Source organism: Pseudophryne corroboree, chromosome 9, assembly GCF_028390025.1.
Source record: "Pseudophryne corroboree isolate aPseCor3 chromosome 9, aPseCor3.hap2, whole genome shotgun sequence".
Taxonomy (NCBI): Eukaryota; Metazoa; Chordata; class Amphibia; order Anura; family Myobatrachidae; genus Pseudophryne; species Pseudophryne corroboree.
The window spans coordinates 413,225,220-413,242,479 of NC_086452.1; the positions used below are offsets into that span (position 1 = coordinate 413,225,220).

The 17,260-nt window shown below is 45.4% G+C and overlaps 1 protein-coding gene across 4 annotated transcripts in view; it reads right to left on the reverse strand.

The window, feature by feature from the left end:
• PRICKLE2 (prickle planar cell polarity protein 2) overlaps positions 1-17,260 on the reverse strand; it is a 514,558-nt gene that overhangs the window by 113,637 nt on the left and 383,661 nt on the right. The window contains exon 1 of one of the 4 annotated variants that reach the window (XM_063940920.1): positions 1,505-2,158. The exons of the other annotated variants lie outside the window; for them this stretch is intronic. The gene's annotated coding sequence lies outside the window, so the exon portion shown is untranslated. Of the gene's footprint in view, positions 1-1,504; positions 2,159-17,260 lie in introns of those variants that run through there. 4 annotated transcript variants of the gene reach the window in all.

Consider the following 17,260-nt stretch of genomic DNA (forward strand, 5'->3'; position numbering starts at 1 on the left):
TCTTAAATGGGCTCCTCCTGTTCTTCATCTTCCATGAATTATTTTATTTATTTATTTTTCTCTCTCCCTGTCATAACTGCAAATGCTAAATGAGCCATTAATTTAAGCCTGTTTCCCCCCCCCCCCCCCCCCCCTGAGTGTGGGTGGAATCTCCATTACAGAATCCGCATATTCAGTTGTTTTCCACCAGAATGTTGAATTAAAGAAGGATTTAGCTACAATCTGAACCTACAGAAACCAGTCTGCATCCGCAGATCCAGTAAGAGAGCATACAACAGTGAGGGGACAAAGATCCAATTGTAAAATAATGTCAAACTTGATAACTATGAAGTTGAGACAAGAGTTAATTCCTCTAAGAAATGTAATACTGCCCCATCTGTGAAAACAATCGAGGGACGATTAAGCTCAGTTTACCTAGGCATTAGGAATAGGAAACAAACATTTCTTCTGTCAAAAACTGCACACGTTGCAGACAAGGAGCTGGCAATACAAGCGGAATATGGACTGTCACTTCAATTCTACACAGCTGCGAAAAAAATACTGTTTTGTGTCTACTGCCTATAATGGATTTCATGGACTTTAAGAAGGGCAAATCAATAATTACGTTAATTAGAAAACTCTCATCTTTGAAAAAAAAAAAAAAACATAGTAGCTTTAGAAAATGGGTTTCTCCCACTGGGAGTCAAATTGTGAAATAAAGGAAGCATTTAAATTGATAAAGGAGTGATGAATGTGCTACGCTGATGTCTGGGCGTCCCAGCAGCAAGTCAAACGGATACTAAATTAATGGAATATGCTAAACTGGACAGCGACTGTGGGGAAGGACCGCATCTGCTGTGCATAATTATCTTATCATTATTCTGCTGGCTAGAGAGACGGAACGTGGGTCCGGAGGACAAAGTGGGATGCCCAATACCAAACAATGCCTAACCACATTAATTAATATCCTGAACACACAGCTCACACCCTATTGCTGGCAGCAAATCACCAATATATCGATCCCCCTGTACATAGGTGACCATACAAAATCTGATCAAGGTTGCTAATAAAACTACTCTGGTTGAATAAATGTCAGTCCAGGTTTCTGTATAATATATATATATATATATATATATATATATATATATATATATATAGACACACACATACATATTATGACTTTCCCAGTTGTCTTTTCAGTGTCTCACCTCTGTAGGTGAGACACATAGGATAAGTATAGGATCTATAGGAGAGCCAATGTTTTCCAACCCTCTGATGCACAACAAAACACATTAGACAACCAGTGATCCACAATCTATCTTTACATATCTGTGTGTCCCAGCCAGCAAAGTATAGTTACATTGATATGTCATATAAGTCCATCCATATATAAAAGTCTAAAAAACCACTATACATGTCTAGAGTAGGGTCAGCCAGTCTAACACATACATGTACATTCCTGAGCCTAGTCTGTGCAGTATAGAGCAGACATTCACCAGCATAGGATAAGAAGAAACATACATACCCAGCAGCAGTACAAACAATCCCCAGCTGGAGGAAATAGCTTGTAGCCCCTCAGAGGCTGCTAGTTCTCTGTTCCATGCTGCCTGCTGCTGCTCTGTTCAGCTGAGAGCTTGACAGACATTGGGAGTCACTTGCGCTGAAATGAGCAGCAAAGCTTTTGTCAAAGCCCTTTAGAACAGACCCACACACCAGGCAGGCTCTTGGCTGGGAAGAAAACTGCTATGGAAGCCATCAGCAGGACAAGTGTGATTCCTGCCCTCTCTGGCTAGTCCTTTTATTCTTTGCCTTTCAGAAAATCCCTTTCCAGTTCTCCCCCCTGTCTTCTTCCCAGTGTATGTCCACACAAAATCCAGCACACACAGTGCTCAGAGTCCTGTCTTCCTCTATTGACCCTTTGTAGCAGCAGCAGCAGCAGTGGAGAGTCCAAGATCTAGCAAAGGAAATACTCCAGGAGTGATTGTCAGCTTGCAGGGCTGTGCCAGAAGCAGCAGAGCTTGTTGCAGCGCCTGCCTGCGCTGAATGCTAATGAGTGCACAGTGATGTCAGCAGCAAGAGCCTGTCTGCCCTGGGACACTTCCAATGGTCACTGGCTGCCTCCTATCATTCGTTTTCATACAGATCTGCCTCCCCTTACAAATCAACGGTCCCCAGAGCACTCAGCACAATCAGAGTCCCTTTAAACTGAGTCAGTGTAACAAACATCTGGCACAGATGCAATAATGAGAGGAAGATAGTTTCTCAAACTATCTCTTTGCTCATTGACCAGACATATTTTCTGCATTGAGTTACTGCTTTCTATCAAACATCTGTTTTGTGTTGAATTCCCCCCCCCCCCCCTTTTTAATCTTGAATGCATGTAGGTTATTTAAGGCAGCGCATAGGATTTTATTTTATTCTTTATTTTAATATTCCACGTCAGGTCAGTTCTCTTCAGATTCTTTTTTTCTAGTTGTGCATGGGGAAAAAAAATAGATGTATTGCTCTGCTTATTCTAGCCTAAAATCCTATTTGTGGCCAGTGCACAATTGTAATTACGGTTTGCAAGGACTGAGGGGGGCTGCTAGTATTGTGGTTACAACAGCTGTCCCGGGGTAAGGTGGCATTTAACTGGTGGTTGGTCTTTGACATAAGCTCTGCCAGATCTGAGGTTATGATACACCACATTTAGAAAGAATTATTATAACCCGTACTGTGCAGTAAGAAGATAGCAATCAGTTCTTCTCTGATGCAACAGCGCCCCTGCTGGCTAAATTGTTGTATTACAGTAGTATTACGTTTGGATACAACTTATTACAATAAAATGTAGGCAATGTTTCTTTAGCCAAGCTGCTAAAATGGAATTGTTGCTATAAATTCAGTGACATGCGGGTTAGCTCAGTAACTCTGATCTTTCAGAAATGGAATTATCTTTACTTAAAAAAGAGTATGACAGAATGTTCTGACCTGCTATCTCTGTAATAGTAGGATGCTGCATTTCCTGAGACTTGAAGACAAAGACAATTACAGCTGTATCTACAGTTTATTTCCACTAACCACCTCTAACAATTTTGTTGACAGTGTATAAAGTGGGCCAAATTACCTCGTATTCTTTAGAAGGCTCTCTTTACTCTCAAGTGTCATCACAATAAAGGCCTGTGAATAGCAAGAACATCTCAGTCTCTGTTTAACAGCGTCGCCGTTCGACTATATGGGGAGAATCCAATTGTTTTTTTAGTGTGCGTGCCCGTAAGAAAAGGCACCTGACGGATATATTCAGTTGTTTTGCCAATGGCGCAAGTGCCAGGTGCACCCATTACTTATCGCTGGTTGTGCCCAAATGCACGGGTTTTAGCCACATAAAGGGGCAAACCCCATCTAAACTATCTGTCGCGCTGCCGAATCTGCAGTTTGGGCGCCAGCTGGGCTCTTTGGGCATTTCTGCTTTCCACCTCAGCAAAGTGCGAGCAGAAATAATAGGCGCCTAAGGCACTCCCGCCCGATCTACAAATCAACTGAATAGCTTTGATGACCACCTATTACTTATAGGCGCCCAAAAATCGATTGGGCGCCCATAAGTATGGGCCTGATTCATAGGTGCCGGTACACAGCCCTTCCCTGGTGTACATCCATGTGAACAGATGTCCACGGCTGAAAGGCCCACTTTGCGCGTCTTTAGATGCTGTTATACCGCCTGGTGCATCCTTAGACAACCACCAGTGGTCGCACCATTGAAATGTGTACTAGTCCTACTAGCCCTATGGCAGGTGCAAATTCTCCGTCAGTACAACCTCCAAAGTGAATGCATAAATACTTAAGCGTCATGCCCGCAACTCTACCATAACACACTTATAAGATGGACCATCTCTGTGCATCTGTTTAGCCACCTCCCAGCCACTGCACCAGAAGACCCAGCACTTTCCAAGACATCTCTGATAATACCGTGTGTCACAATCGCTACAGCACCACTGTGCATACACTCAGGGGAAGATGTATGAAGCAGTGATGAGAGTGAGCCGGTGGAGAAGTTGCCCATGGCAACCAATCAGCTGCTACATAACATTTTATAGAATGCTCTTAATAAATGTTACGTCACAGCTAATTGGTTGCCATGGGCAACTTCTCCACTGGCTCACTTCACTCTGTTCACTGCTTCATACATCTCCGCCTCTGTGTGATGCATGCAACGTAGGAGATGTCAGGGTATTCTATCCACTCGCATAGAATAGTGTCATTCGCTCAACTCTGTGAGACTCTGCATCAGGACCTATATATGCAGAGCTAATTCCAAAGACTGAAAGACTTAAGGCTTAAACTTGTTGTTCCCCAACAGATGATGCACAGACCTAATCTTCCTATGGTTTTACAAGTGAGGAAGGATTATTCAGTTCTTAATGTGGAACAGTGTGGTGTAATAACTTCTTACTGTCAGGACATGGAACTTCTTACTGTCAGGACATGGTGGGACTTTCAGTTCCACAAGCGCTATATAAGACACGCAGGCTGTATTGACGAACAATGTTATTATCAAAGACAAGAAATGGGCCAGCCTTGAAGAAGTATGTATAGAGTGCATTCTTTCATAGGCTCTGTTTAGCAGAAAAATACAGTTTTATATGTGTGATGCGTGAACGTAAATATACTGCATAATGTGTTGTAGCTTCTCATCTAAACCATGAAATGCTGCAAGTTTCTGCACGAGTCAACTAAATTATTCATCTTGTTCAATAAATTTTACAGCTGCTGACTCTCGTCACCAGGCTGGCAATAAAGATTGATGTGTACAGGGTCGATTCTTTGTACAAACAGACACTTGTATATATGCTGATAGACTACTAAACATTTATATTGCCACCTAAGAGGTGGAAGATCAAGTAATCTGCACTGTATACATAACAAGACATAAAAGTTGCATTACACGTATATATGTATATATATATATATATATATATATATATATATATATAAAAGGTAGGTGTGCCAAGCTTGTGGCATCATATTCAAAAAGTCTTGAGGCTGTAATTGCTGCCAAAGGTGCATCAACAAAGTATTGAGCAAGGGCTGTGAATACTTATCTACATGTGATTTCTTAAGTTTTTTTTTACTTTTAATAGATTTGCAAAAATCTCAAAAAAAAACTTTTTTCATGTTTTCATTATGGGATATAGTGTGTAGAATTTTGAGGGAAAAAATTAATTTATTCCATTTTGGAATGAGGCTGTAACATAACAAAATATGGAAACAGTGAAGCGCTGTGAATACTTTCCGGATGCACTGTGTGTGTGTATGTATGTATGTATATGTGTGTGTGTGTGTACACACAACAGTTCTGCTCAAAAATAATCATCTAATAAAAACAATAAATCAACAACATTAATGAAGTTGAATAGAATATGGGTGTTGGTGTGACATTTTACACACTCCCTAGGCATAAGATAACTTTTACAAGTATGTTCCACCTTGGAAGACATTAGAACACACACCCAGTTATACATTACTCCTCATTAATAACTGCATGACACAGACTTTCTATTGTAAAACTAGTACTACAGTATGTTAGGTAACCAGTGGCTAATTAGCTGTTGTGGAACTACAAGTTTCAGCATGTTTTATCAGCCAGAACTAGAGATGTGTACAGACCCCCATGTTTTGGTTCTAATTCAACCTTGTGTTTTGGTTTTGGCAAAACCACCCTCAATTGTTTTGGTTGGGATTCACATTTAGGTTCGTTCTAAAGACATTGATAAAAATCGATAAAAATGGCTTAAATCATGTAATTTTTGCAATCCAAAGCCTGACATTTGGATTTAAAATCCGAATTCCGAACCGCGAGAAGATTCGAAGTGGGACTTCGGTCAGATCGGATTTCCTCGGGGGATCCGGACAGGGTTTTGGTTTGGATCCACTAAATTCTTGTGGCTTTAGATTTCTGGACAACCGAACCGCACATCTCTAGCCGGAAACAGGTATAGATTAACTCCACGTTAATAGCTACACGACACTGTCTTCCTCACACTTGCAAATTCTGAGGATCTCTAGTGTTTGTGGAACTACAAGTCTTAGCATGCCCTGCCAGCCTGTGACTAGACTTGAAGTTGCACAACAGCTGGAGAGTCACAGGTTGCTAACGTCTTTATAACAAAAGCACAGAGTTTCACGTATAGGGCGGGTTAACAGTCAGCACAGGAGGGTATTTCGGTACAGGAATACTGAAGGAAGATCTGGTTTCCCCCAGTAAGCATATCAGTGGTTCCTGAGCCTGTTACCACCTGCTGCTTGTGATCAGCTGAACACCAATAGGTATGGAGTACAAAAGGAGATATTGGGGCAGATGTATTATCCTGGAGAAGGCACAAGGAAGTGATAAACCAGTGATATGAGCAAGGTGATAAAGGCAGCAGCCAATCAGCTACAATATGTAAATTAACAGTTAGGATCTGATTGGCTGCTGCCGTTATCACCTTGCACATATCACTGGTTTATCACTTCCTTATGCCTGCTCCAGGTTAATACATCTTCCCCATTATCATTTATTAGGCATATCAATAACTTTGAAATGTCAGACATTAAACCACTTCTGAATTGTGTTTCAATATTAAAATACATATAGTAGCATCCACAAAAATGAGAAAGGAATTATTTAAGCACTGATCACCGACGGCTGCTCTGGATGGACATCAGCCAACTGCAAACAAATATGAGTTAAGACACCACCCCTTTGTTTGTGAAAAATAAACATAAAAACAGGTTAGGCCAATCAGACCCCTGTGTGCACATTGAGCCCAGGGCAGAACCTAGGCTGCTTAATGGATGAGCCAGCTATGGCTGTAATACAGCAACATGGAACTCCCAAGAAAGACTGTGGCAGGGGGGTATCCTATGTGTTCATTTGGCCCCCACAATTCTTAAGCCTGCCCTGATAGTAATGTACACTTAGAGAACTATCGCCATGGAAGCTCCAAGTGAATAAAGTTAAGAATGTATACTAATGCCGGTATAAAAGAACTATTAATTACTTTGAAACTATATACAGAATTAAGAGCTTTCATTTTAATTGCAGCCAAGAAGTTCAGTGTACACAAAAAACATATCTTCCCCAGTGAACCTGGGGCCTAATTCAGTCCTGATCGCTAGGCTGCGTTTTCGCACAGCGGGTGATCAGGTGTAAACTGCGCATGTGTATGCACAGCAACGCGCAGGCGCGTCGCCCGGCTACAAAGCGGATTGACGCTCAGCGATGGGTTTGTGCAAAGGATCCATTCACACCTGCGTTAGCAAGGAGATTGACAGGAAGAAGGCGTTTGTGGGTGGCAACTGACCATTTTCTGGGCGTGTCCAAGAGTTTTCAGGGAGGGTTCCTGCCGTCAGTTCCGGTCCCGGACAGGCTGAAGTGTTCGTAGCGGCTGAGTAAGTCCTGGGTTACTCACAGAGTGCACAAAATCTGTTTGTACAGCTCTGCTACACGTGTGTTCGCACACTTGCAAAGTGAAAATACACCCCCCTATGGGCGGAGACTATGCGAACGCAGGACTGCAAAAAAACACTAGCAAGCGAACAGGTCTGAATTAGCTCCCTTGTGAGATGTCATGTTACACAAAGGGACACATATACATTGTTATGTGAGCACACTTCACTGATTTCTGCTGCATTCCCTCTGTGTAAAGTTGTTATCAATCCCTACAGTAAATGTAGAGTTATCACACATTAATACCTCACGCCCATCTTTACAGCATTGTAGGTGCTGGGCTAAGCAATGCACTGGGGCCCCTACATACCCATTCACGGGAAACAATAAAAAAAAATCTTAACATGCCGCTTCTGCAGTCCTGCCCCATCTCTCCACATGGTTCCATACAGTGAATGGCTGTCAGCACTCTGATTGGTAGATAGCTCCAGCCATTCACCAATCACCATACTGACAGCCAATTACTGTCTGGCTGCAGGCAGGGGGTAGGTAGAGAATGCTGCCTGGCTGCTCTGATTGTGTGACCACCACCTGCCTAGAATTGTGGGGTCCTGGGCAGCTGCCCAGTGGGCTTATACTGTATACTGTGCGTGAAGATGGCTCTGTAATACCTGATGGGCCCTAAACCCTTCTTGCTGCTGTCAAGGGTTGCTTAAGTGTGTTCTGGCAGCAAGTGTATTTATAGGGATCAATGATCCCTATTTCGCCAGCCATCTAAATGTCATTCACCATTGCAGGTGGCTATACAAAAAGCTCAACTGTGGGCCAAATTCAGGTTAACCGCCGAAATCGGCAATTAATCTAAAAACATTGGAGATGTATGTAATTGTGATGCTTACGTACATCTCCAATGCTTTTAGATATGTGTATGGGCAGATGCCGCAGTGCCCCAAATGGTGCAGCGTGATTGTCATGCTGCTAGGTGTTTGGGGGAGGTGATGGACAGTATTACAGAAATTTGGGGTGTGCTGTCCCCTTTTTTTTATGGCGTGCTGAAGCCAGTGGCTGCGTCCTTGGATACAGCTTCAGTGGCTGAAACAGCGTAGATTTCCCGGCCATCCTAAATAACCTGAGGGTTAAGCTGGGTACACATATATCGACCGTACAATTGTTATATTGTGAGTTTGTCAGCGGGTGTGTACCCCTGATACAGATGGGTCCACCTTTATCTTGACTTCTTTGCTGCACCTAGGCACACCATGGTTTATTAACATAAACCCTTCATCTATTGTTCTCAGCTGCAATACAATACAGAGAACAATACATCAAGGGATTAAGTCATTACAGCAGGCGATTAAGTCTGACTGACCTGGCTCAATTAATCCTATTAAAGGCCAAAATAAACATGGCACCATCTGTATGTCTGTGAACGGCTTTGTTCACAGACATATCACGTCAGCCCTGCAGTACAGCTGATGGCCCATATATCTGCAGATATACCGGCGCATCGTGCTGGGTGTATAGATTGTCTGCAGATCACCTGTACACTTGGTGCAGGGACCGCCGGTGACTGACATCACAACTGGGTTGGCACATGTAAATGCCCGCCTAGTTATGACGTCAGCCACAACACATCGGGCCGGCGATCGGTAAGTGTGTATGCACTTGCTGATCGTCAGATAGGTCAGTGGATCAGCTGGACGGCCGATCGGTTGGCCTAGAGTGTACCCAGCTTTACTCAGATGACTGATGCTCATGCAGATGATCACATGCTACAGTTTTGGATGCAGCAACGCATACCCTCCAACTGTACCTTGTTGGCCAGTATAGTACTGTTTTTTGATGGTCTGTACCGGCCAAAAGGGTCCTTGTACCGGATTTCAGTGTCTCCCATTACAATGGAAGCCTATGGGAGCGCCACTTAGCCATGCCCCCTATACCCATAACCATGACTCTTTTCCGATTTTGTACCGGTTGTCAGCTGGGCAGTGTTGGAGGGTATGGCAACACACTCTTTCTACTACAGACGGCTCCTGCTGATTTTACACATAATAGCACAGCCGCTGCGCAGGAAGAAGCAGGAGCTAAGATTCCATCTCTGAATTAGGCCCTAATGTGCATAGCCTATGTGTGTGAGTGTTTCAGAATGATAGGTATATAGTATATAGCGTGTGACACATTACCTAGACACAAGCAACCCATTACACTGCATGCTTTTCCTTTCGCTCAGAGATATAATCCCAGTCTGGCCACCACATTGTCTACGTCTCCAGCTGTGATCTCCTGATTCACACAGAGATTGCAAAACCAGGACAAGTAAATTGCTGACATCTTGTAAACCGCGTATGAAGGACTGCTGATTTATATGACACACCTAGCAAATATGTTTAGCATTATAGTACATGTAGTTACTGCACCATCCAATCTATGGCACTTTTTCTTGCATTTAATTAATATTATTCTTTATTTATATGGCGTGATAAGGGTTCCATAGCGCCTAGCAATGTAAACAAGAAAATAAGAATTTACTTACCGATAATTCTATTTCTCATAGTCCGTAGTGGATGCTGGGGACTCCGAAAGGACCATGGGGAACAGCGGCTCCGCAGGAGACTGGGCACAAAAGTAAAAGCTTTAGGACTACCTGGTGTGCACTGGCTCCTCCCCCTATGACCCTCCTCCAAGCCTCAGTTAGGATACTGTGCCCGGACGAGCGTACACAATAAGGAAGGATTTTGAATCCCGGGTAAGACTCATACCAGCCACACCAATCACACCGTACAACTTGTGATTTGAACCCAGTTAACAGCATGATAACAGAGGAGCCTCTGAAAAGATGGCTCACAACAATAATAACCCGATTTTTGTAACAATAACTATGTACAAGTATTGCAGACAATCCGCACTTGGGATGGGCGCCCAGCATCCACTACGGACTATGAGAAATAGAATTATCGGTAAGTAAATTCTTATTTTCTCTAACGTCCTAGTGGATGCTGGGGACTCCGAAAGGACCATGGGGATTATACCAAAGCTCCCAAACAGGCGGGAGAGTGCGGATGACTCTGCAGCACCGAATGAGAGAACTCCAGGTCCTCCTCAGCCAGGGTATCAAATTTGTAGAATTTTGCAAACGTATTTGACCCTGACCTAGTAGCTGCTCGGCAAAGTTGTAAAGCCGAGACCCCTCGGGCAGCCGCCCAAGATGAGCCCACTTTCCGTGTGGAATGGGCTTTTACAGATTTTGGCTGTGGCAGGCCTGCCACAGAATGTGCAAGCTGAATTGTACTACAAATCCAACTAGCAATCGTCTGCTTAGAAGCAGGGGCACCCAGCTTGTTAGGTGCATACAGGATAAACAGCGAGTCAGATTTTCTGACTCCAGCCGTCCTGGAAACATATATTTTCAGGGCCCTGACTACGTCCAGCAACTTGGAATCCTCCAAGTCCCTAGTAGCCGCAGGCACCACAATAGGCTGGTTTAAGTGAAATGCTGAAACCACCTTAGGGAGAAATTGAGGACGAGTCCTCAATTCTGCCCTGTCCGTATGAAAAATTAGGTAAGGGCTTTTATAGGATAAAGCCGCCAATTCTGATACACGCCTGGCTGAAGCCAGGGCTAACAGCATTACCACCTTCCATGTGAGATATTTTAAATCCACAGTGGTGAGTGGTTCAAACCAATGTGATTTTAGGAATCCCAAAACTACATTGAGATCCCAAGGTGCCACTGGAGGCACAAAAGGAGGCTGTATATGCAGTACCCCCTTGACAAACGTCTGAACTTCAGGAACTGAAGCTAGTTCTTTTTGGAAGAATATTGACAGGGCCGAAATTTGAACCTTAATGGACCCTAATTTGAGGCCCATAGACAGTCCTGTTTGCAGGAAATGCAGGAATCGACCCAGTTGAAATTCCTCTGTAGGGGCTTTCCTGGCCTCACACCACGCAACATATTTACGCCAAATACGGTGATAATGTTGCACAGTTACATCCTTCCTGGCTTTGATCAGGGTAGGGATAACTTCATCCGGAATGCCTTTTTCCTTCAGGATCCGGCGTTCAACCGCCATGCCGTCAAACGCAGCCGCGGTAAGTCTTGGAACAGACATGGTCCCTGCTGGAGCAGGTCCTTTCTTAGAGGTAGAGGCCACGGGTCTTCCGTGAGCATCTCTTGAATTTCCGGGTACCAAGTCCTTCTTGGCCAATCCGGAGCCATGAGTATAGTCTTTACACCTCTCCTTCTTATGATTCTCAGTACCTTGGGTATGAGAGGCAGAGGAGGGAACACATATACTGACTGGTACACCCACGGTGTTACCAGAGCGTCCACAGCTATTGCCTGAGGGTCCCTTGACCTGGCGCAATATCTGTCCAGTTTTTTGTTGAGGCGGGACGCCATCATGTCCACCTTTGGTTTTTCCCAACGGTTCACAATCATGTGGAAGACTTCTGGGTGAAGTCCCCACTCCCCCGGGTGAAGATCGTGTCTGCTGAGGAAGTCTGCTTCCCAGTTGTCCACTCCCGGAATGAACACTGCTGACAGTGCTATCACATGATTTTCCGCCCAGCGAAGAATCCTTGCAACTTCCGTCATTGCCCTCCTGCTTCTTGTGCCGCCCTGTCTGTTTACGTGGGCGACTGCCGTGATGTTGTCCGACTGGATCAACACCGGCTGACCCTGAAGCAGAGGCCTTGCCTGACTTAGGGCATTGTAAATGGCCCTTAGTTCCAGGATATTTATGTGAAGTGACGTTTCCATGCTTGACCACAAGCCCTGGAAATTTTTTCCCTGTGTGACTGCTCCCCAGCCTCTCAGGCTGGCATCCGTGGTCACCAGGACCAAATCCTGAATGCCGAATCTGCAGCCCTCTAGGAGATGAGCACTCTGTAACCACCACAGGAGAGACACCCTTGTCCTTGGAGACAGGGTTATCCGCTGATGCATTTGAAGATGCGATCCGGACCATTTGTCCAGCAGATCCCACTGAAAAGTTCTTGCGTGGAATCTGCCGAATGGAATCGCTTCGTAAGAAGCCACCATCTTTCCCAGGACCCTTGTGCATTGATGCACTGACACTTGGCCTGGTCTTAGGAGGTTCCTGACTAGGTCGGATAACTCCCTGGCTTTCTCCTCCGGGAGAAACACCTTTTTCTGTACTGTGTCCAGAATCATCCCTAGGAACAGCAGACGTGTCGTCGGAATCAGCTGCGATTTTGGAATATTTAGAATCCATCCGTGCTGTCGTAGTACTACTTGAGATAGTGCTACTCCGACCTCTAACTGTTCTCTGGACCTTGCCCTTATCAGGAGATCGTCCAAGTAAGGGATAATTAAGACGCCTTTTCTTCGAAGAAGAATCATCATTTCGGCCATTACCTTGGTAAAGACCCGGGGTGCCGTGGACAATCCAAACGGCAGCGTCTGAAACTGATAGTGACAGTTCTGTACCACAAACCTGAGGTACCCTTGGTGAGAAGGGCAAATTGGGACATGGAGGTAAGCATCCTTGATGTCCAGAGACACCATATAGTCCCCTTCTTCCAGGTTCGCTATCACTGCTCTGAGTGACTCCATCTTGAACTTGAACCTTTTTATGTAAGTGTTCAAGGATTTCAGATTTAAAATGGGTCTCACCGAGCCGTCCGGCTTCGGTACCACAAACAGCGTGGAATAATACCCCTTTCCCTGTTGTAGGAGGGGTACCTTGATTATCACCTGCTGGGAATACAGCTTGTGAATGGCTTCCAATACCACCTCCCTGTCGGGGGGAGACGTTGGTAAAGCAGACTTCAGGAACCGGCGAGGGGGAGACGTCTCGAATTCCAATTTGTACCCCTGAGATACTACCTGCAGGATCCAGGGGTCCACTTGCGAGTGAGCCCACTGCGCGCTGAAATTCTTGAGACGGGCCCCCACCGTGCCTGAGTCCGCTTGTAAGGCCCCAGCGTCATGCTGAGGACTTGGCAGAAGCGGGGGAGGGCTTCTGTTCGTGGGAAGAGGCTGTCTGCTGCAGTCTTTTTCCCCTTCCTCTGCCCCGGGGCAGATATGAGTGGCCTTTTGCCCGCTTGCCCTTATGGGGACGAAAGGACTGAGCCTGAAAAGACGGTATCTTTTTCTGCTGAGAGGTGACCTGGGGTAAAAAGGTGGATTTCCCAGCCGTTGCCGTGGCCACCAGGTCCGATAGACCGACCCCAAATAACTCCTCCCCTTTATACGGCAATACTTCCATATGCCGTTTGGAATCCGCATCACCTGACCACTGTCGCGTCCATAACCCTCTTCTGGCAGAAATGGACATCGCACTTACTCTTGATGCCAGAGTGCAAATATCCCTCTGTGCATCTCGCATATATAGAAATGCATCCTATAAATGCTCTATAGTCAATAATATATTGTCCCTGTCCAGGGTATCAATATTTTCAGTCAGGGAATCCGACCAAGCCACCCCAGCACTGCACATCCAGGCTGAGGCGATTGCTGGTCGCAGTATAATACCAGTATGTGTGTATATACTTTTTAGGATATTTTCCAGCTTCCTATCAGCTGGTTCCTTGAGGGCGGCCGTATCAGGAGACGGTAACGCCACTTGTTTTGATAAGCGTGTGAGCGCCTTATCTACGCTAGGGGGTGTTTCCCAATGTGCCCTAACCTCTGGCGGGAAAGGGTATAATGCCAATAATTTTTTAGAAATTAGCAGTTTTTTATCGGGGGAAACCCACACTTCATCACACACCTCATTTAATTCATCTGATTCAGGAAAAACTACGGGTAGTTTTTTCACACCCCACATAATACCCTTTTTTGTGGTACTTGTAGTATCAGAAATGTTCAAAACCTCCTTCATTGCCGTGATCATGTAACGTGTGGCCCTACTGGAAAATACGTTTGTTTCCTCACCGTCGACACTGGAGTCCGTGTCAGTGTCAGTGTCTGTATCGACCTGAGGTAACGGGCGTTTTAGAGCCCCTGACGGTGTTTGAGACGCCTGTACAGGTATTAACTGATTTGCCGGCTGTCTCATGTCGTCAACAGTCTTTTGTAAAGTGCTGACACTATCACGTAATTCTTTCCATAAGACCATCCAGTCAGGTGTCGACTCCCTAGGGGGTGACATCACTAACACAGGCAATTGCTCCGCCTCCACACCATTTTCCTCCTCATACATGTCGACACAACGTACCGACACACAGCACACACACAGGGAATGCTCTGACAGAGGACAGGACCCCACTAGCCCTTTGGGGAGACAGAGGGAGAGTTTGCCAGCACACACCAGAGCGCTATATATATATAGGGATAACCTTATATAAGTGTTTTTCCCTGATATAGCTGCAATATATATATTTATCTGCCAAATTAGTGCCCCCCCTCTCTTGTTTTACCCTGTTTCTGTAGTTCAGGACTGCAGGGGAGAGTCAGGGAGCCTTCCTCCAACGGAGCTGTGAGGAAAAAATGGCGCCAGTGTGCTGAGGAGATAGGCTCCGCCCCCTTTTCGGCGGCCTTTCTCCCGCTTTTTTATGGAAAAATTGGCAGGGGTTAAATGCATCCATATAGCCCAGGAGCTATATGTGATGTATTTTTTGCCAAAAAAGGTGTTTTTATTGCGTCTCAGGGCGCCCCCCCCCAGCGCCCTGCACCCTCAGTGACCGGAGTGTGAAGTGTGCTGAGAGCAATGGCGCACAGCTGCGGTGCTGTGCGCTACCTTATTGAAGACAGGACGTCTTCTGCCGCCGATTTTCCGGACCTCTTCAGTCTTCTGGCTCTGTAAGGGGGACGGCGGCGCGGCTCTGGGACCCATCCATGGCTGGGCCTGTGATCGTCCCTCTGGAGCTAATGTCCAGTAGCCTAAGAAGCCCAATCCACTCTGCACGCAGGTGAGTTCGCTTCTTCTCCCCTTAGTCCCTCGATGCAGTGAGCCTGTTGCCAGCAGGTCTCACTGAAAATAAAAAACCTAAAACTAAACTTTTTTCTAAGCAGCTCAGGAGAGCCACCTAGACTGCACCCTTCTCGTTCGGGCACAAAAATCTAACTGAGGCTTGGAGGAGGGTCATAGGGGGAGGAGCCAGTGCACACCAGGTAGTCCTAAAGCTTTTACTTTTGTGCCCAGTCTCCTGCGGAGCCGCTGTTCCCCATGGTCCTTTCGGAGTCCCCAGCATCCACTAGGACGTTAGAGAAAACAGCAATTTACAGTACAAGCCAATTAAGCATAAATATGCACTATTTAAAACTATAAAATCTTACAATTAAGTTATCAAATAATAATCAAATGGGCTGGGTATGAATGTTGATGGTTATTATGTCAATATTTCATCCTGGAGGCCCAGCGAGGACTTACCTTCTCCCGGAGGATCCATTGGCATCTGTCGGGTCCCTGCGGTCATTGGATCATAACTTTAGGTCAGACCTGTGGTTCTCCAGGGTTCCGGTAAGTATACTTCCCCTAATCCCTACCCCTCTCTAGAGCCTAGTTTATTACAGACCTCATTGATCTTGTATAGCATCTTGTTTGTCATACCTACATTATAGCCAAGGGCAAAGACATTGAAGGTGTCACCATTACAGGCAGTGGTGCTGAGAGAGGGGGGGAGAGGGTACAAATTACCCGGGTTCAGGTCTGATGGAGGGGCCCATACCACCTACCCCTTACCTGGCAGCAACAGCAGCTGCAGCTATTCTTCTCAGCCCAGCACATGCTGCTGTATACCATGGAGGTGCTTAAAATACTATGTTTTTCAGTATTTTTTTTCTAAGGGTACATGACCACACCTCCTGTGATTAGGCCATGCCCCTTGAAAAGTACCTGGGCCCAGCCCGGCTCTCGAATGCCTTGATTACAGGGCCCAGAGGTGGTGGTGGGGGGACGACCAAGCCTAGTCATGTTGCGCCTTTACTCACACCCCTTAGGCGGCCTCAAGCCCTACCTAAAACAGCTCCTCCCTATATATCAGATGGCTTCCAGGGAAGAGGGCGGTTTCTTTTTTAATCCAAGATGGTCGATGTGAAACTGCTTTAAACAAATAGAGCAGTTTCACATTGACTTAAACCAAAGCTGCCGCTACCCAGGGAATCAGCAACAGCGGGGAGGATACAGCAGCAGTTAGTGCTGCCCAGGCAAGGTGAGTAGTGTATATTCTAGGGATTGGTAAAGCGGGTAGTGTATGTCTCTGCAGGTGTGCGGGTCCGAGAAGTGAGTGTACCAGGGGCATGGGGGTTGGCGAATAGTGTATGTATGGAAGAAGGGGGATGGGGTGGGGGGAGCGCGGGCTGCAGTGTTGTGACGCCTATGGATTGGGGGGGGGGAATGCATAGCAAGGAGAAGGGGGGTAGTAGTAAGTTGCACTGGACAAGCAGAGTAGGACAGGCATCTAAGAAAAAAAATCTGAATTACTATTTTGTTGTGAACTAAAAAAAATCATATTAAAAAATGTATTTATTATTTGTTTGTTTAACCCCTTATTCCTTTAATCACAATCTGAGCATTAATCCTGGGATACCGAAAATGGACCCCAGTAATCCTAAAATTCCAGGGTTTTTAAATGATTCCAGGAATTGGAATCCCTACATTTTATAGAGATTTTAATGCTATATTTTACAGATATATTTAATGCCAATCCAACGGCCTTCAACAAATTCCTCATAAACAGGACAGGAACCCAGGACACAGTACAAGACGTGGCTTCAATAAATCAGAACGCCACAGGCTGCAGAGGAAATAACTACTGTTCCGAGTCTCTCATTGTGATGATTTTATATTTGCTGAGACAGTCTCTTATCTGAGAACAGTAAAAGATGCACATCTTGTTATCAGTGAGGTGGAGATAGAGGAGGCTGGATGACCTGGAAGGGTCTTTGATTTGAGGCAAAGTCTGTCT